Below are 20,504 nucleotides of genomic sequence, written 5' to 3'. Positions count from 1 at the left end.
AGCCAGCCCAGTTTTCCGAGGGAGGAGGGGAAGTGATCTTCTTGATTTGTCCCCTCCCCTGTGCAAAGGTTGTGCGGCAAGTGTGGCACGCAGATTCTAGCAGCACAGGGCTGGTTACTAAAGGACTGGCCTGGGGTCATCCGATGTCAGTGGCCCAGAGTCTGCACATTAGAGGAGTCAGCCTGTAGAACTCGAACTCAGTTCCTGTTCGCTGCACAGGGAGGCAGCTGCTCTGTGTGTCACCTAATCGACGGTGTGGGGTTGTTGGGTTGAATGTGTGTGTCACACCCCAAGTTCGTATTGAAGATCTAACCTTTGCCCTCCTTTCCTATCTATTGCTGTGGCAAAATATTCCGACAAAAGCACTCTAGAGAGAGAAAGTATTTATTTTGGCTTCAATTCCAGGTTATGTCTATCATTTCAGGTAAGTCAAACTGACAACCACCTGAAGCAGCCGGTCACATCAGATCCGTGGTCAAAAGCAAAGAGAGAGTATATTTGTACAGGCTTGCTGCTCAACTCAGCCTGGCTAGAGTCATTTGAAGGGAGGGGGCCTCAATTGAGGAAATGCCTCCATAAGATCAGGCTGAAAGGCATTTTCTTAATTAGTGATTGATAGGGGAGGGCCTAGCCCATTGTGGGATTTTACAAGAAATCAGGTTGAGCAAGCCATGGGGAACAGGTCATTAAGCAGCAGTCCTCCATGGCCTCTGCATCACTTCCTGCCCCCCCACCCCAGGTTCCTGCCCTGCTCAGTTCCTGTCCTGACTTCCCCAAATCAACCCTTTCCTCCCCTGCTTGCTTTTTGGTTCTGGTGTTTCATCACAGCGCTAGAAACCCTAAAACCCAAGACCAAGGAATGGTGCTAGCCACGTTCCTTAACACAATCAATAACCCCCACCCCCCATATACCCGTCTGTAGACCCAGCTGTGTCTAGACGATCCCTCACTGAGATGATTTTCAGGTGGTTCTAGGTTGTGATACACTTAAAACTAACTACCTTAACCCCAGAGTGATAGTGTTTGGAGATGGGGCCTCTAGAGGAATAAGTAGGTTTAGAGGAGGTGTGGTGGTTTGAGAGAAAGTGGCCCCCAAAGGGAGTGTCACTATTAGGAGGTGTGGCTTTTGAGGGATGGGCGTGGCCTTATTGGAGGAAGTATGTCACTGTGGGGGCGGGCTTTGAGTCTCATATATGCTCAAGCCACTTCCTGTTGCCTGTGGGTCAAGATGTAAGAACTCTCAGTTCCTCCAGCACCATGTCTGCCTGCACGCTGCCATGCTTCCCACCATGACGATCATGGACTGAACCTCTGAAACTGTAAGCGAGCTACCCCAATTAAGTATTTTCCTTTATAAGAACTGCCGCAGTCATGGTGTCTCTTCACAGCAACAGGAACTGTCACTAAGACATGGAAGTCATGAACTGGGGCCTTCCTGGTGAGACTGGTACTCAATAAGGAGATACAGGATCACTCCCTGGCTCTGATACCTGAGGACACAGTGACCTAGGGGCTTCTTGGTGTTCAGAAGGAGTTCCCTCACCAGAGTCAGAAGGGTCTGCCACCTTGGTCTTGGGTTCCTAGTATCCAGAACTATAGAACAATATATTTCTACAACTTAAGTCACCTAGTCTGATATAGGTTGAGCACCATTAATGCAGAAAGTCTATATGAAAAATATATAAAATTATATTGAGACTGTGTTTTAAGTTGTTTGTTAAACATGAATGAATTTAATGTTCTGACTTAGGTTCCCTCTTTACGATATTTCATTGTGTCTATCTAAATATTCCAAGGCTTGCTTGGCAGCAAATGAATTTAATACTAGTACTCAGGAGGCAGAAGCAGACAGACCTCTGTGAGTTTGAGACTAACCTGGTCTACATAGCAAGTTTTAGGCTAGCCAGAGCTACACAGTGAGGTCTTGTCTAAATAAAAGAAATAGACAAGAATTGAAAAAAAAATTACATTCCAAAATTTGAAGAAAGAAGAACTTTAAAATACTGTGGCCCCAAATATTTAATTTAATTTTATTTATTTTATGTGTATGGATGTCTTGCTTTCATGTGTGTTTGTATGTATGCCAGGTGCATGCCTGGTGTTCTTAGAGACCAGAAGACAGTGTTGAATCCTCTGGTACTAGAGTTACAGATGGTTCTTAGCCACCATGTGGTTTTTGGAATCTAACCTGGGTCTTCTGTAAGAGTGGACAGTGCTCTCAACCACTGGGCCATCTCTCCAGCCCCCAAATATTTGAAAGATTATTTTAAAAACTTTGTGTGTGTGTGTGTGTATGTGTGTGTGTGTGTGTGTGTGTGTGTGTGTGTGTGAGAGAGAGAGAGAGAGAGAGAGAGAGAGAGAGAGAGAGAGAGAGAGAGAGAGATCATGGAAATCACAAGAGGGCCTTGAATCCCTTGGAGCTGGAGTGACAGATGCTGTGAATCCCTCCTCAAGAGTTTAGATGCTAGAATCTAAACTCTGCTTCTCTGATAGAGCAGTAAATAAATGCTCACATCTGTTGAGCCATCTCTCCAACCTGGCCCCAAATACTTTGGATAAGAATACCCAACCTGTGTTGTTGTGATGGCAGCCCAAGCAGACATAACAACTTCCTGACACTGGAGGTTGACACAGAATGTACCTTTTTGAGGGGTGGGGGTGGGACAAGGTGGTTGCGGTTGTTATTAGTTAAAATGGAATCATACTGGATGGACTAGGGTGAGCATTTAACACTATGTGATTGGCGTCTTTTCAAGAGAAGAGACTTGGAGAGAGACAAAAGCAGAGGGGAGAAAATATGAGAATACAAGGAGAGGGCCAAGTGACCACGGTGGTCAGGGTGATTAATGTGAGTCTATTTCAAAGGTCACAAAGGAGCGATGGCAGCACCAGTTCTTAAGAGAAAAGTGTGGGGTTGGGGTATAGCTTAGTGCAAGGTCCTGTGTCCAAACGCTAGTGCTAAAGGACAGAGAGAGAGAGAGAGAGAGAGAGAGAGAGAACCAGAAAATCAAAGATCAAAGGGCACAGTATAAACTCTCCCCCAGAGTGTTGGGTTTTGGTACCTTGTGGTGGCTGCCCTAGGCAGTTAATACTCTAGGTTGTAAGGGATTTGTTTGTCATTTGAAGCTGACTGCAAACACCTCCATTGCTGTAGAAAGTCACCGAACCCCAGTAACCTTAGCTCTCTTTGTTTCTCTGTTTGGGCCAGGCTGTGCCCTTGAACTCTCAGATTCTCCCTTTGAGGCCAGGCCTTCTGCTGCCAAGATCTAACACAGAAATGTTCAAAGGTACAAGACAGTTTAGAGACCCAGAGGCTTGGGGGGAGTGGGCAGTGGTCCAGCAATGCCGCCTTACTGTTTGGAGAGCATTTCTGAAAATCCTAAGTTTCAAGTCCCTTTTCCTCCTCGTGAATCATTCTGTGACATTTTTATTAGAGGACACCCGAACTCATCAAAGGTCAGGCTCATAAATTACACCGGGAAACACGAGTTTAGTATGCATTAGTAAAAAAATCCCTGTGAGTTAGGTGACCTGAAGGCAATGGTATTGAGACATCTTCTCTGGGCCTGTCACTGCCCATGGGGGGTAGACATTTGAGAGCTACCAGTGCCCCAAACCTATTCCCTGTGATAATTCCAGATCACAGGGCCTCAGATAAGTAACTTTTAGGTGCATAAACTGTAGCTTCTGTTGGTCATGTGTATGAACAAGCCCAATAAAATATATCATGTTACCAGAGCCCGTTGTACTCTGTTATTTAAACTAGTAATTAGGAGTCTTAACGCTGGCTTTCCTACAGCTGCCTAACCACCAGTGTCCCTTCCTGGTTCTGGGTGTGGGAGAAGCCTGGACAAAGTTGGCCGCAGACACCTGGCAAGATCTTAGGTTAGATTACCGTCTTTCAAAATAACCCAGGTGACCTGGAGAGCAGAACAAACGCCTCGCAGGCCTATTCTATAGTATACTCTGATGCTTTACCGCCCGGGAATGGAAGTCTTTCCCCTCTTTACAGCAGTGAGTCCCATCATGAGGCCCCACCCCTATGATCTCATCTAACCAGAATTACCTCCTAACTGTGAACCCCTGAATATGAGGGTTACGTTTTCAGAACATGAACTTCAGCAGGGACATATCTGAGCCATAGCAAGGGCATGGCCATTAGCATAGAGTGATTCTACCTGCGTTTCCTAATTGATCCTTGTGCATCGCACTCAGGGCCTGGAATAACTTGTTGAATCCACCCAGCTAGCAGCCTCAGCTGAGATTTGAAGCGAAGCCAGGTGATCTCAAGGTCTGAGCACATGTTAACCCCCATCCAAATTAGTCTGGGATAACTGGTAGAAATCTCTGAGGATGAAGACCTTGATCCCAGTGGGGAAGATGGAGAAGATTCAGTGGCAGAGATAGTATGTGAATGAGAGACCAGAGGAAACAGCCCAGCAAAGCCTCATCGTGGTCTAGTGTGAGGTGACATCTAAGGAGCACTGGGAGACAGGCCTTACAATCGTCATATTATCCAGGGCCTTGAGTGCTGCCCACAGGAACCTGGGTTCATTCTGTTCAGCGAGGAGCAGTGATTAGAGGCGCTCCACTCTTTGGGAAGGTGGCTCTGGTAAGCAATGTATTCAGAGGAGGAGAGTCGGGGTGAGACTTGCATCTGAGAAATATGGTGTAGGGGCTAATGGAGTAGAAACGTGATTCCTGGAGGTAGACCAAAGCTGTGGGAGTGAAATAAAGGGAAGGAAAACTTGACACAGGGATGGCGCTCTGGGTTCCATCCCTGAAAAAAAGAAAAAAGTGTGTATAAAAAGTGTTTAAGGGGCTAGCAACATGGCTCAGGTAAAGGTGCTTGCCACCAAGCCCGATTACCTCAGTTCCACAGTTCCATCCCCAGAATCTACATGGTGAAGAGAACAGACTCCTGAATTGTTCTTTGGACTCTACATGCACCTACACACTCTCTCTCTCTCTCTCTCTCTCTCTCTCTCTCTCTCTCTCTCTCTCTAAATAAATAAATGCGAAATTTAAATTGCTTACTCTTGATTCCTTGGACACTTTCACCATCTTCTTTTGTTTTTCCCTCATGACAGGGTTTCATTGTGTAGCCCTAACTGTCCTGGAACTCATTCTGTAGATCAGGCTGCGCTACAAACTCACAGAGATCCACCTGCCTCTGCCTCTCAAGTGCTGGGATTAAAGGCATGAGCCACCATCAACTGACTCAACCTCTTTATATAGTTATTCTCCTGAAGATATTTTATAAGAACCAGTGAACACTGAGGAAATATTCGGTCTAAGAACTTGATGGTCAGTCTGAGTGGAGCATCTCAGTTTCTGGTCTCCAGATCTCTTTCTGATTACAAAACATGCAAGTGTACAGAATTTCATTGCAAACAAGTAATACAATTAAAATAGTTTATCCACAATAAAGTCTGGGAAATGAAACATCTATCTTCCCCAGGGTTCACTGATGAAGATAAACTCTTCCAATTTACCTTGCACTAGTGAAAACAACCAGCAGTTGTGTGTCAGCCAGGCTGCTTTCCATTTCAACATCTCATGGCGGTATACATAATAAATGCAATATATTGGCTTGCTTCTACTGGAAAACTTCTGAGCCCAGGAAGTCTTCTTAAGACTAGGGACCATTGCTCAGGAGTCTGTTTGCTTGACGGTCTCTCTGATGTCTGTGGTCTATTCATCCCAGGTTCAACTCACCTCAGAGTCACAAGGTCACTATGCTAAATCCTCCCCTGCTCCTGCCAGCTCATAAAGGTATCACTCAGAGGGCCAGGAACTCCCTTCCCACAAGTCCTGATGGCATCTCAGAGCTCTGCAGGGGCTGGGAGATGACTCAGTTGGTGAAGTGTCTGCTGTGCAAGGGTGAGGACCCAAGTCTGGGTCTGTGCTATGCACACATGTACACACACACACACACACACACACACACACACACACACACACACACACACACACACAAGTGGCAAAACCGGTAAACCCAGATCAGAGATAGGAGGATCCGTGGGGTGTGTTGTCCAACCAGTTTAGCTATATCTGTGAGCTCCAGTCTCCAAATATTAGGTGGACTGGGAGTGGCAGGGCATGCCTTTAATTTCAGGACTTGGGAGGCAGAGCCAGATGGGGCTGTGTGAATTTAAGGCTAGTCTGGTCTACATAGTGAGTTCAAGGACAGCCATGGCTACACAGAGAGACCCTGTCTCAAAAACTAAACAAAAGCTAAACATCAGAAAATAAAAATAGAAGGTGGGATGTGATTGAGAAAGGCACCCAATGTTGCTCTCTAGTATTGGGTGCATGCACACACACACACACACACAGACACACACAGACACAGGCACACACAGACACAGGCACACACAGACACAGGCACACACAGACACAGGCACACACAGACACACAGACACACACAGACACACACACAGACACACACACAGACACACACACACAGACACACACACAGACACACACACAGACACACACACAGACACACACACAGACACACACACACAGACACACACAGACACACACACAGACACACACACAGACACACACACAGACACACACACAGACACACACACAGACACACACACACAGACACACACACACAGACACACACACACAGACACACACACACAGACACACACACACAGACACACACACACAGACACACACACACAGACACACACACACAGACACACAGACACACACACAGACACACACACAGACACACACACACACACACACACGTACTTTCATTCACGAGCACGTGCAGTCCCGATTCCCACCCTCTCTAAAAGTTTAATCAGTCTCTATTTGCAGGAAGGGTTAGGCAGATTGGCTCATCCCACTCCATGTACTCTACTCCTGAAGTTGGTTGCTAATGGCTATGATATGAGACCATAGGACAGGGATGGGAAACTGACATTGATTGTGGAATCCACATGTTTTACTACTCCTTAATTGGCAACAATTCCTCACAGCCTTTCCTGAAACACTATGTGGTGATCTAGACATGACAACAGAAGAGGGGGATGGGGAGGGAGAGAGAGAGAGAATAATAAGTAGATATAGATGACTGGAACTAAGTAACAACAGCTAGCTCTCCAACAACCTGAAGAGTCTGGGGCAGTCATGCTTACAAGGCTGGTGGAGACACCCCACCTTCCACACCCTAGCTTTCCTCTAGAGCTATAGGGCATTCCTCCAAGTCTCTCCAATAGCCTCTCTCTCTCCCCAGAGTTTACATTTAGTTCACACAGGCCTGGATCTCCTGGCAATCCTCTGCCTTACTGTAGGATTGCAGACATATGCAAGACACCCAATTTGGTATTCACTTTTCTTTTCTTTTTTTTAATATTTATGTATGTATTAAGTATACAGTATTCTTCCTGCATGTCTGCCTACATGCCAGAAGAGGACACCAGATCTCATTACGGATGGTTGTGAGCCACCATATGGGTGCTGGGAATTGAACTAGGGACCTCTGGAAGAGCAGCCAGTGCTCTTAACCTCTGAGCCATCTCTCCAGCCCCCGGTATTCACTTTTCTTACATATATCCGTAGCACTGGGTTACTCCCTCTCTATCCAATGAGAAATGGATCGTCCCTGATACCTCCTTGAGAAAGATGGTGGGTGGTTAGTCTTCAACAGTGAGTGGGCTGGCCCTGTTCTCCTTTACTCGGCTCCACAGCACTTTGCAAACAAATCCCAGGGAACCCACAAGTGTTTTGTTCTTCAGTTACTCATTCAACTTCACTCACCCACTCATATTTCAAGTACTCATCGAGTGCTTACCACACACCAGGCATTACTCTGCACTCTGGGTTGACAGAATAAGCAGAAGTCTTGCTGAGTGTGGTGACTTGAGTTTGTATTTGGTATGGGGTGTGGTGCTGATGTGGACCAGAGGGGTTAGAGGCTAGCCTGGGCTACACAGTGAGATGTCTTATAATAGTAGAGAATAAAGTACGAAATATATTTATATAACTAGTTAAGAAATCATAATACTATGAAGAAAAGTAAAGCAGAAAGCGTTCATTTTTTTTGTGGTGCACTTCCATAACCCAGCATGGACTAGTTGAAACAGGAATATCATGGGTAGTTCAAGGCCATTCTCAGCTTCATAGTGAGTTAAAGGCCAGTCTGGGAAATGTCAGAACTAGTCTTAAAAACAAACAAACAAACAAACACAAAAACCATCAAACCAAAACCAAAGCAGCCAACCAAATAACCAAGAGAAAGAAAAAGAAAAAGAAAGCAGAATCAAATTGGGGAGGGGATGGGGTAGTTGTTACTCTCCACAGGGCCATGAGGCAAGCGAATACTTACCGAGGTAGAAATCCGGGGGCACCACTGTGTTCAGGCACAGAGGAACCCAGTGTGAGTTGTTCAGTAGTTAAGTGATTGGGTAGACCCAGGGCAGAGACTCTGTAGGCTCTTTTCAGAGTAGCAGGCTTGTGTAGTGCAGTCCCGTCTGAGCAGGACCTGTGGTCTCCAGAAGGAGGACATATGCGTCACCAGAATCAGTTGTTCTGAGGGCTGGGGATTTGGCTCCGTGGCAGAGTGCTTGCTTGCCTGACAAGCAAAAGGCCGTGGGTTCTGAGGCTTGGATGGGGCAGGGAAGCCATTCCGACCGTGTGCGCTCTTCCATGCCTGTGATCCCAGCATTTGGGAGCCGGAGCAGGAGGACCAGGAACTCCACACCATCCCAGGCAATTCCAGGCGAGGATACTAGTTTCCTTCCAACTTCTTTGTACATTACAGTTTCATGAATAGAGAGGTGTCTCTGTTGGCACATGACCACTCCCACGCTCTCCCCGGGTCCAGACCATCATGTCTTTCCCTCTCATGAGGACTGGGTAGTGAAGACCCCTTGGAGACAGGGGACCTACGCATTCTTTGACCTGGTTGTTTAGGTGACGATTAAGTTGAATGAGTTGTCATTGGAAATATGTGCTTTGTGCATTTCAAAGATAAGTATTTTTTTATTGCTAATTAGGGTTGGACTCACACACATTTGTCATGCTGCTATGTCATATTCATTCGTCCTTTTCAACCCAATGGCCTTAATTAATCTTCTTCTGTACACTCTGTTACAGTTTGGCTGTAACTCAAGCTGCTGGGGTAATGGAATCTTTCTTTAGGAAACCTTGAATTTGAAAGTGAAAGCCGGAGTGAGTTTTCTTCAGGAGCATTAAATATGGGCAAATCCTGGAACTAGTTTCACCATAGTGAGCATTATTTTTATTTATTGCTATTAATATTTTGATGATTTTAAAACAGTCTTGCTGGGTATGATGGTACATGCCTTTAAGCCCAGCACTTGAGAGGCAGTGACAGATGGATCTCTGTGAATTTGAGGCCAGCCTGGTTTGCTTAGAGAGACCCAGGACAGTCAGGACTACATAGAGAGACCCTGCCTCAAAATCCAAACCAAACCAAACCAACCAACTAACCAACCAACCAACTAACCAACCAACCAACCAAACAAACAAACAAAGCAAAATAGGGTCTCCTGTAGACCAAGCTGACCTCAAATTTTCTCTATATAGCCAAGAGTGGCCTTGAATATCTGATCCTTCTCACCTCCTAAATTGTTGGGATTATAGATGTACATCATTACTCCTGGCTCATAGCAAACTTTTGACATGGGGGAAGATTGCCATTCATACTTCCCTTTTCTCTTTTCTTTCTTTTTTTTGGGGGGGTTCGAGGCAGCGTTTCCCCTTTTCTCTTTTCTTTGAGATAGTATTTTGCTGCGTAGTTTAAGCTGTCCTAGAATTTATAGCCCAGACTAGCCTCAGACCCTTGGTCGTCCTCCAGCCTCAGCCTCAGCCTCCTGACTGCTGGGATTACAGGCACGAGTAACCAGGCCAACTTCTATTCACATTTCCTTTTATTTTTTTGCTTTTTAAAAACTACATTTAGTGTGTGTGTGCTGGTGCCACAGTATCCATGTTGTCAGAGGACAACTTGTAGGAGTTGGTTCTTGATCCAAGTCTTGATCTAACTCAGCCATCTAGCTGGTCCCTACTCATGTTTTCTAAGATATGGTTTTGGTGTCATTTTCTCCATAAAGTGTTTCCTGTCTCCACAAAGACAACACACTCTCTGCTCCTGATGCCTACCCAAGACCTTTACCTAGGCATCAGTGGCTAATTTTCATGGTCCTGCAGCGCTTACTAACTCTTCTACTTTTATTTGCCTCAGGAGTTAGGCACAGTCCCTGCCCTACCTGTGTGCTCTGCGTGCTTTCAGAGCTGAGTATCTGGCCTGGCACACAGTGCTTCTTGTGAAATGGCATGAAGGACTCATTCTTAAACACAAAATGAACTACTTACTGATTTTTTAATCCCATCCCATCAGGTCCCAGTGAAAAGTCTAATTTATGGTAAACTTAGCCTGGGTAAAATGCTAGTGCTGATTTTGCTTTTCCCTGAAGAGTGAGAAAAGATGGTCAGAGTCCAATTTTATATTTAGGTTCCTTTTCCATCATGGAGACTGAGGCCAGACCCTTGTGCATGCCTGGCAAGTACTTTATAACCATGCCATCATTTTAATAGTGGAATATCATCTGGGATATTAATTCCCTCTGGTTAAAACACTCAATTATTACTGGGCAGTGGTGGTATATGCCTTTAATCCCAGCACTTGTGAGGCAGAAGCAGGTGAATCTCTGTGAGTATGAGGCCATCTTGGTCTACAGTGCAAATTCCAGGACAGTCTCCAACTCCAAAGCTACACAGAGAAATCCTGTCTTGGAAGCCACCCCCCCCCCCAATTCAATTATTGCTTTAATAAACTAAGATGGAAAGCATATGTATTCTTGTATGTGGGCACGGGTTCCTCAGTTCAAATGTGGAGGTCAGAAAACAATTTGAAGGAGCTGCTTCCCTCTTTCCACCATGTGGGTGTCAGGCATCAAAGTTGTGTCATTAGGCTTAACAGCAGGTGCCTTTACCTAATGAACCATTTTGCCAGCCTCTTTTTATTTTTTTAAGACAGTGCCTGTGTAGACCAGCCTGGCCTTGAATTTACAGCCTCACCCTCCTGTGTCCTGGATTATTGGCAGCCGTGACCACTACCAACCACTCAACGGTTCTGATGAAGATATAAAGTAAGTATCTGTAGACCCAAGCAGTAGGAGGAGCATGCAAGGCCAGTCTAGTAGGTGGAGATTTCAAATCCTTAGAGTCTACACTTCAGATGGCTCAAGGAGAGAGGCTAACCAGGGACAGGGATGACTTGGGTCAAGATCCAACCTTTTGTTTCTGGCTGACTTTTCTTGTTTCTGTTGCCCATGCTGGGTATTTTGTCTGCTCTTGACAAAGCATTTTCAGTGATTGTAACCAGGTTAAACTCTCAAATGAGCACAAGCTAAGAATAAATACAGCCCCAGGGACTATGCTCATTAACAACACCTGCAGAGCTGAATGAGGTGACTGTAACCCTAGCACTCAGGAGGCTGAGGCAGGGGGATTGAAACTTTGAGGTCAGTTTAGGCTATACAGTGATTTCAAGGTCAGCCTGAGGTATAGAGAGAGACCCTAATGACCATCTGACTGACTGGCCAATCAACCAATCCAAAAAGCTAAAAAGGAAACTAAAATAAACCGAACTAAAACACCTGTAAGAAGATTGCAGCAGCCTCTAGCCCATGGTGATCTGGTATCTAAAATCCTTGAAGCCATATGGGTTTCAGAATGTGACCTGCTACTCCTTTAGGAGTCTCTTGCTGTATTGTGCAAGTGTCTTATTATTTCTTCAGCCAAGGGCTAGCCAGGGCCAGGGAATGAGATAAAGTCTGTAAATAGGCTTCTGTTGGCTCAGGTCAGGCCAAGCCTTGACACCCAATGAGTTATTCAATACCTTGTTGTTTAGGGAGCTTCTTGAATTTCAGGATCGTGGGTAAGAAGTATTAGACCCGTTCTCTTCCATTTCCTCTCTGTCTCCTTTTTGCCCGTTAATCGACTGGAGTCAACAATTGCCATCATTAGGATCTTTAGACATGTTATGCCACTATCCCCTAGATGCCTCTCAGGATGAAAGAGTTTTTAGTCTGAAAAGTTTGCCTTCACATGTTAATAATAAAAATGGATTTATGGGAGTTTGGCAGATGATTTGTAGACTTTTGCAAATTCCAAGATGGTTTGGAGTTTTGGAGATCTAGGGGAATGGAGCAAATTCATCCAGTGTGTCTGCCCACTCTCTGTAAGGGCAGACAGGGGACAGGACAGATGTGGCACAGGTTTTGTCTCTGGAGGAAGTGTTTTTATCTGCATGGTAGAGATCTGGGATTATACTAGTCAGGGCTCTAGTCTCAGGTGATAGAAAAGTCATTAAATTTTTTTGAGCAGATACTAATGGGACCTATACAAAAATGCTCTACTTACTGTTCTGAGTTACACCAACCTCTTCCAGGGCTGAGCTCTGTCCTAGGTTGGGGAGGAGGCTCAGTGGCACTCTGCCTCAGGAAGGCTGTGGGTCCATCCATAGATGTAAGCGGTGGCTCTTTCCTGTTTGTTCCTCATGTGAATTGTGCCTCCCAGCTCTCCTTGGCTGCATCCTATTCCTTTCAGGACCCACTCTGGATGCCACCTTGAAACCTCAGCCTGCCCTCCTTAGGGACTCCTAACTGTGAACCCGCACTAACTTTCACAGGCTCCCAATAGCTCTTCCTTCATTTTGGGGCAAGCTTGACCTGGGCAAGCACCGATTTCTTTTTCTTCTTTTTCAGTGTTGGGGCTTGAAGTCAAGCCTTGCCTCTGTAGACACATACCTTACCTCTTTACTACACTTACAGTTTCTCGTTTTCCCTAGAACATGACACAGTGCTTAGATTACGAGAAGTTTGGCAAATTTAGCTGGCTTAGCTAAACGTCAGAGACTCTTGCCTAGCATGTAAAAAGCCCTGGGTTCAATCCTCAGCATAACATACACACATGTACACATGCAACTACTAAGCAACTGATAGTTAAATATAATGTTTAGCTATCTTATTTCATCTCTTCATATTTTCTTAGGTCCTTATGTTACTATTACTATTTATTTAGAGAGTTTCCTACAGCCCAGGCTAGCCTCCAATTTGTAATATAGCCAATGATGACCTTGACTTTCTGATCCTCCTGCCTCTACCTGTCACGCACTAAGATAATAGAAGTATACATCACATCTACTTTTACATGGCACTGGGGATTGAACCCTGTATGCTGTATGCATGCTACTCAAGGAGTCTTACCAACTAAGTCACATCCCCAGTCCCTTGCTTCATTTTAACTCTCATTTTTTTTTTGTGGTGCTGGGAATTGAAAGTAAGACCTTCAATGCATTAAATAGTCACATACTCCACCACTGAGACATATCCTCTGCCTCTTCTAGCTTAAAAAGTCATTTTATGTAATTCAAATGATACATATTATATGGATGGAATTTTGGTATATAGGAGTGAACACCATCCTCCAATGAAGAACTGTGGGATTATGTGACCTACTAGCCTCTTGAACTGTGTGAGTGGATGTCAATATTGTGGTTCTTTGTATGACACCTACATTAAGATTGTAGATTTTCTTTAGACTGTAGCACTTGATGGTCAATGGACATCTTGAGACGCAGCATAGCATGAGGGTTAGGAGCTCAGGATTGCAGTGTGGTAGTCTGGGACCCAGCTTTACCCACTAAGCCTCAATTTCCTCATCTATAGATGAGTTTGATGTAATAACAAGGGCAGTTTACCACAGACTTAATGTATCACCCTCAAATTTACGTGTTCAAATGTTCACTCCAAATGTGATGAAATTAGCTGGTGGCACCTTTGATGGCTGATGAGGTTGCAAGGGATCTGGAAGAGATAATATCTTTCTGGTCTGAATGCTTGTAATCCCCCATACTGATATGATGAATGGTAATTAATGTCCAATGCTATAGTAGTAAGAGCCAGGGTCTTTAGTCATTGAATGGAACCAACGTTTTCTTTTCTTGAGATATGCTTCTTCCTGTAGTTTAGGCTGGTCTTGGCCTCACTAGGAGTCGGGTTGACCTTGAACCAATTATATTATCTAAGCTAGTCTTGAACTCACTATGTAGCTCAGGTTGTCCTTGAACTTGTGATGATCCTCCTGCCTCAGCTACCTTCAAGTTGGCAGTGTAGACACAACCTACTACACCTGCCTGTAATTGACAGTCTTAGAAAAGCAGCCCAGCCGGGCGGTGGTGGCGCACGCCTTTAATCCCAGCTCCCGGGAGGCAGAGGCAGGCGGATCTCTATGAGTTCGAGGCCAGCCTGGTCTCCGTAGTAAGCTCCAGGACAGCCTCCAAAGCCACCGGGAAACCCTGTCTTGTAACACTAAAAAAAAAAAAAAAGGAAAAAAAAGAAAAGCAGCCCAAGGGAACTTATTTGTTCCTTCTACCATATAAGAGAACAGCAGAGAGTTGCCACCAGTGAGACAGAGAGTCTTCATTAGGTCCCAGATCTCTTTGTGTTTTGGTCTTGGTCTTTCTGGTCTCTAGAATTCTGAACAATACATTTCTGTTGTTTATAAAATACTCTGTCTAAGGTAATCTGTTCTACTAGTGTTTAATTAAGAGAGTGACCTTATAAAAGAAACTTTGGAGGTTCCCTGGCCCCTCTATCATGTGAAGTCACAACATGAAGATGGACAGCTGTGACCTAGGAAGACACTGAACCTGCTGGTGTGGTGTGGCAATAAGTAGTAACTCTTTCCCTCCCTCCCTCCCTCCCTCCCTCCCTCCCTCCCTCCCTCCCTCCCTCCCATCTTTGTCCCTCCCTCTCCCCTCCTCCACCTTTTGGCTTTTTTGAGACAGGCTTTCACTATGTAATCCAGGCTGTCTCAACCTTCTTGGTGCCCGAATTATGGGATACAGCATCACTAGCTTCCATAAACGTTACTAATTGATGATCTGATGAAACCAAGAGTTCACTGAGCTGCAGATATGACCAGGCCAAGGTGATGTATTTTTTGAACCCAGAACTCATATATCTGTATGGACTTTCAGACATTTGTTATCGAATAATCGATCGTCAAGCCTATCAGTCATCAAGTGCAGGGTTTTCAACTTAAGATACCCAGAGTGCTCTGACTTCCCTGGCTTGTCATAGGAATCCTTAAGTTCCTTATTTAACAGAAGTCTAACAGAACCATCCATCTACAGAGAGAGGATGGCAGATGACTGGATGGTGCTCTGTTTTGCTCACAGTGGATGATATTTACCAGGTGTGGTAGGGGCCAAAGCTTTTGACCAGCTCACTGAAAGATGAACCAACACCTCCAGTGTCTTCCAGATAGAAGTTTATAAGACACAGAGAACATGGGTCAAGTAATAAGTGTCTTTCTAATGCATCCCAACTGTTGAATGTTATATCATGTTACACCAAAGCTACATTGTAATGCTATGTTCTCTTCAGGACCAAATAGAGGCCAAAAGAGTCCAATAAATTATTTATGGTCACAGTTTTTTCAAGTGGCAGGGCCGAAATTATTACACAGGATTTTGAGTTCTGGTCCAGCACATTTTCTACATCTGAAGATTTGGAGGCGGTTAAGTCTGGCAAGTGCCTTTGTCCATTGAGTCAGCCTCCCAGCTTTTTGGGACATGGCCTCTTACCCAATCTGGAGCACATTGGTTAGCTAGACTAGATGGCCAGCAAGGTTCAGGGTCTGCCCCTCTGCTCAGCCCTAACCCTGGAGTTACAGCAGCCTCTGGTTCTGGTGTTTTGTTTTGTTTTTCCAAGACAAGGTTTCTCTATAAAATAGTTTGGGCTGTCCTGGAACTTGCTCTGTAGACTAGACTGGCCTCAAACTCACAGAACTCCACCAGCCTTTGCCTCCTGTTTACTGGGATCAAAGGTGTGTGCCACCACTGCCTGGCCAATCTCTGGTTCTTTCTGTGGGTTCTGGGGTATTAATCAGGCCCTCATGCTTATGCAGCAAGTAAGTTACCAACTCAACTATATCCCCTGTCACAGGTTGTTCTCTCTGGTTTATGAAAGCTTGCTTGAGATATATTTTCCAGTAAACGAAGTCAGAATATAACACTCCATTATATGGCATGATATTTTTACTGCTCATGGTGACACAAATCTATTCCTATATTAAACTTAGAGCCCTTTTCCAATATTGATCAATAGTGTCTCATCTAATAGCAGTATTTTTCCAATCATTATTTAACCAGAGGCTCACATGATACACATAATTAATTTTCTGACTCTTGCTATTGAAACATGGTGCAATGAATATTCTGTCTTGCTGTTTCTTTTGTTTTTTTGTTTTTTGTTTTGTGTGTGTGTGCTGCTCTGGTCATTTTTCCCATGATGTTACTAGAAAGTGGAACTGCTTGGGCTTATGGCTGCCGTGGTTACTTTTCTGACAGTGTGATAAGCTACCCTGACACGGCGTGACTTAAAGGATAAAATGTTTGCTTTGGTGTGCAGTTTCAAAAGGACAGAGTGCTTCACAGTGGTGAAAACTGGCAACTGTGTGGGAAAGCATGGCTGAAGGAGCAGGACGCTGGCTGCTCACGCTTTCATCCAAACACAAGAGGCAGGGAGCAAGAACAGAAGCTTGGGTGAGCCTATAGAACCTTAGGGCCCGCCCCCCAAGTGACGTACCTACTCCAGCAAGACTCCACCTCCTAAAGGTTTCATATGTCCTCAAACAATGCCAGCAACTGGGGACCAAGTATGCGATTATGTGAGCCTATGGGGAGTTTTCTCATGCCAATGATAAATACACATTTTTGGCTTTGATAGTTTTCCAAAGGGCATGTTGGATGCTCATGACAAATTAATTCTCTCCTAACTTTAAAACTCATGACCCTGGGGCTCCCAGCTGTAGGAAGTATTCAGCCTCTACTGGAGGAAGAAAGAGTCTCAAAGGGAAGACACAGAGCCTAGAGGGCCACGGGGTCTTTGGGCAGTGTTCAGGGTTGTGTTATGAAAGCAGCAGAGACAAGTATGGTCGAAGTGTTAAGTTCCTCTTTGGTGTTCGAGGCTGTTCTGGGGTTCACTAGGGACTTGAAATGAGCATAATGGAGCTGTCTCTATTTACTCATAGCTTCTCCCACTTCTGTTTGTTGCCTGTCTCTGTGTTGTTTTGCCTATTTTCTCTATGCCAGCTGGTCTTTTCTGTATCTTATATCCCACATCTCTAGTTTGTAGTCACAGACAGGCAGAGTCCCCATGCTGTGCAGGTAATTCCACTGACTGGCCCAGAGCACTTGTCTTTATATTAGATGCTCACAGTAGTCCAGTTAGGCTTTGGTTAGCAGGGCTGAGAACCATGGATTCTAACAGTCCAGTTTTCAAATGAGAACCTCTAGAAAGTGGCTGAGGTGTGTGTAGTAGGTGCTCAGGAACTTAGTTAGCATGTATGTATGGGTTTTCTGGTAGGTTCTTTGAATCACCTAATGTCGGCAAGTCAAGTGGTACCACAGACCTGATGTAGGTGAGGTAGTTAGTGGGAATGGAAAAGTAGGAGGTGACAATAAAAATGACAGCAGACATTTATTGAGTGCTTTTGACATGCCAGGGCTTGTTCTTAGCACTTGACATCTATAGTAAAACCAAGTGATAAATCAATACCCCATAAAACACAATTGGTTATATGGCAATTATCTCTAGGCCTGGGCCTGCTTCCATGCTCATGTGGGAGCTGAGTCAAATTCCCGTGTTTGGGGCAAGGAGACCCTTTATGATCTACAGTTTAGTCTCTGTTTTCCTGCCCCACCTCTCCCTTCTGCTCACTATCACATAACTTCCTCCTCCGCTCTGGCCCCTTCTTTTCACCTGAGTCTGCAGGGGCGTGAGAGAAATGGTCGGTGGACACCTTTGGGCTAATTGTGGTGGCAATAATACTGTATTCTCAGGCTGGAGAGTTGGCTCAGTGGTTAAGAGCATTAGCTGCTCTTCCAGAGGACCGGGCTTTCAATTCCCGGCATCCTTATGGCAGTTCACAATTGTCTATAACTCTAGTTCCTGGGGGTCTGTCATCTTTGTGCCAATGCACATAAAAAAACAAAGTTAAATATACTATTAAAAAAAAAAAGACTGTGTTCTCTCCTAAGGTGGCATCCAGTGTGTTGCCCAGGCTGGCTCTGAATTGTGGACTCAAGCAATCCTCCTGTCTTAGTTTCCCAAGGGCCTCGATTATAGGACTGTGCCTGGCACAAGCTCACTTCTGGCAGCACTGAATGTTCTTGCAAGCTGACTTGAACTCCTACCTCCAACTACAAACTACTGGAATTATAGGTGTGTACTATCAAACTCAGCTTCACTGAAATTTTTAAAATGTTTCTTACATACGTGCTATGGAGGGGTTAGAATGTTTTCAATTAATTTAATGTGTGTGTGTGTGTGTGTGTGTGTGTGTGTGTGTGTGTGTGTGTGTGTGGTCAGAGGGCAACGTTGTGAAGTTGGCTCTCTCCTTCCTCTTTTACTAGAATTTGGGGATCTAACTTTACTTGCCAAGATTGCAGGGCAAGCACCTTTACCTACTGAGACTTCTCACAAGTCCTAGAGTATTTTAATCCATTTAGTCCTTATTGAAATATATAGATGGTTCTCTGTGTTTGACAGAGGAGTTAAGTGAGGCGAAGGGATCTTAAGCAGATCAAGTTTCCTCCACCAACAGTGGCATGAGCAGGGTTTAAACCAGGTGGCCTGAGTCTTGGTCAGAGCTGGCAACATTAGCTATGCTAGCAGAGAGAATGAAGGCTGTCAATTTCGTGGCTTCTGGGGACAGTCTCTAATTATTCTTTACCGAGTCATCTCTTAGCATACTTAGTTTTTCTCTGAGACAGGATCTTGGTAACAAGCCTGAACTGGCTTCTAACTAACTATGTAGGTCTGACTGGCTTCAATCTTTTAGTCTTCCTGCCTGTGGCTTCTCAAGCGCTGGGTTACCTGGGTTATGGTGATGAAACCCATGGCTTGTGAATGCTAAGCAAGCACCCTACCAACTAAGCTGTATCCCCCACCACCCATACTTAGTTTTTGACCAAGGAGTAACTTCTATTTTTTTGGTCTACTTAATTTTCTCCCCCAATATTAATATCTACCTTTCTCTATTTTCTTTGCCTCCACAGTCTAGACAGCATATCCCGTTATTCCTGAGTTTTCACCTCCAGTTGTATAGCCCCGACCTCACCACTCTTTTCCATGTCTTCCTAGTAAGTATTATTGCTTACTATCATCTGCTGTTGTTTTTTTCTTTCAGTCATCTTGCATTTTTAAAGTGAATTTACCTAACCAGAATGCTCCCCTGATGCACCATGAACTAGACAACCAGCGAAGATTGTTCATTGTTTTATGTGTGATAGTGGGTGTGTAGAAGATCGTTCTTGTTCTCTGGAATTACACAATGAAGTATTTTCAGGTCGACGTCATCGCCCTCTCTGTGATTTACTTTTAAAGTTGTTGAACAAGAAGAAAATTATAAGTGTAAAGAGTTTGGACAATGGCTGGGTCTCTGGTGAGGATACAGATGTTTATTGAAATCTATACATATATATGTGAAAATATTTCAAAATAAAAAGTAGAAAGTAAAGGACTCTCCCTCTTGCAAACAAATGGAAGTTTCCTACCAGTTGCCACTCAAATACTAAGAATAAATACTTGGAGAAGGAAATAGCTTTTTATGTGTAGTTAAGTATCATTGTCTAATCAAAGTCTCCACACCTGTTCTCTCGGCAAACAAAGAGGATTAGTATGTATTAGAGGGATGTTAAGGAAATCGAATCCCAGTCCAAGGAACTCTCCCTAAGTGACAAGAAGAGAATCGAGACAGGAATAGCTCTTGAATGACATGTTTCAAAGGTGCTTTAGGCAGTGTTTCTGTTCCTCTTCAATCATCACACGCTCTTATACTATACTTTGTGACATGGTGTCCAAGCTACCTTTTCTCTTTTTCTTCCATTCAACTCCCCCTTCAAAGGATTCATCTGGGCTCAAGTCTCTTATTCATCTTCATAATCTTAGAGTGTTTGAGCATGAGAGGAAACACATGGATTCATCATAGCTTGATGTGGGGAATAGAAGCTCTTCTGGAGGGTTCCAGGAGCAAGAGCTTCAATGCAGCTGCAAGACAAAAAGGAATGGAAACTGGGGCCCCACTGAACTTTTGTTCTGTGTTTTATTTTTACTTTTTATTAATATTGAGTTTCACTCTGCAGCCAAGGCTGTCCTGGGATTCATTTGAGCCCTTCTTCTTCAGCTTCCTGAGTGCTGGTATTATAGGTGTGAGGGCCACGCCCAGCTCCATTAGACTTCCTCCTCCTCATCTTCATCATCATCATCTTCTTTTTCCTCTTCCTCATCCTTCTTCTTCTTCTTTTTTTTTTTTTTTTTTGCTTCGAGATATGGTTTCTCTGTGTGTAGCTCTGGCTGTCCTGGAACTGGCTGTAGACCAGGCTGGCCTCAAACTGACAGAGATCCACCTACCTCTGCCTCTCGAGTGCTGGGATTAAAGTG

At 44.5% G+C, this 20,504-nt stretch overlaps 1 long non-coding RNA gene across 2 annotated transcripts; it reads left to right on the top strand.

The window, feature by feature from the left end:
* Positions 1 to 1,271: 1,271 nt before the first annotated feature.
* Positions 1,272 to 19,634, top strand: LOC110340187. Of its 2 annotated transcripts, none has more exons than XR_002381959.2 (3): positions 1,272 to 1,319; positions 18,166 to 18,284; positions 19,252 to 19,634. It is a non-coding gene; the product is annotated as an uncharacterized LOC110340187 (long non-coding RNA). The 2 variants fall into 2 exon arrangements; XR_005881093.1 differs by lacking the exon at positions 19,252 to 19,634 and adding an exon at positions 19,121 to 19,238.
* Positions 19,635 to 20,504: the final 870 nt, after the last annotated feature.

Source organism: Mesocricetus auratus, unplaced genomic scaffold (assembly GCF_017639785.1).
Source record: "Mesocricetus auratus isolate SY011 unplaced genomic scaffold, BCM_Maur_2.0 Super-Scaffold_100013, whole genome shotgun sequence".
NCBI classification, from domain to species: Eukaryota; Metazoa; Chordata; class Mammalia; order Rodentia; family Cricetidae; genus Mesocricetus; species Mesocricetus auratus.
This window is presented reverse-complemented; position numbering and strand designations above follow the sequence as displayed.